Below are 1,049 nucleotides of genomic sequence, written 5' to 3' on the forward strand. Positions count from 1 at the left end.
GATGACGATAATAGAAGTAAGAGCAATGATAATATCGATAGTCAAGATAATGATCATTATAACTCCAACAATGATGATGACGATAACAATAATAAAAGCAACAATAATAACAAAGGTGATCAACATTAATAATATAGATATCAATAACAATAGCACGAACGATAAATGAAAATTTACATGAGGAATCATCTACCGTAAAAGTTATAAAGAGAGAGAGAGAGAGAGAGAGAGAGAGAGAGAGAGAGAGAGAGAGAGAGAGAGAGAGAGAGAGAGAGAGACAGAGAGAGAGAGAGAGAGAGAGAAGAGAGAGAGAGAGAGAGAGAGAGAGAGAGAGAGAGAGAGAGAGAGAGAGAGAGAGAGAGAGAGACAGAGAGACAAAGACACAGAGAGAGAGAGACAGAGAGAGAGAGACAGAGAGAGTGACAGAGACAGAGAGAAAGAAAGAGAGAGAGAGTGACAGAGACAGACAGAGAGAGAGAGACAGAGAGGGATAGAGAGAAAGAGAGAGAGAGACAAACAGACAAAGAGAGAGAGAGAGACAGACAGACAGAGAGAGAGAGAGAGAGAGAGAGAGAGACAGACAGAGAGAGAGAGAGAACATAATGAATCGCAGTTGGCTAACGGCTAATGACATCATCCCACGGTCATCATATCAGCTTCACAGTTTAAGCTAGATAAAGCATATCGCATTATCCATTATCACACCATTTACAGATCATTATCGCATATGGCAGTGATGATGACAGCGATAGATAGGACTTGCAGGAATAGATAGGGTGGTGAAAGGCCTTTAATATAAACCTCCCCCCAAAAAAAGTATGTGAATTATGGTTGAATTTATGGTTGATTTGGATTTTGGAAACGGAAACGATATAAAAAAATGTTGATTAATAGTGGTTAGGTTCTTTACAGTTAAGACTACGACCACACAGCAAAATATTTAAGAAGATTCAATAGAGCCTCGTGAACAGATAGAATTGATATTCATTCTAACAAAGTATCAATATTTGCAACCTTAATCTGTTACGGTAACTGCTCTCATTAATTAG

Source organism: Penaeus japonicus, unplaced genomic scaffold (assembly GCF_977035675.1).
Source record: "Penaeus japonicus unplaced genomic scaffold, GWHDUDI00000001_assembly GWHDUDI00000025, whole genome shotgun sequence".
Taxonomy (NCBI): domain Eukaryota; kingdom Metazoa; phylum Arthropoda; class Malacostraca; order Decapoda; family Penaeidae; genus Penaeus; species Penaeus japonicus.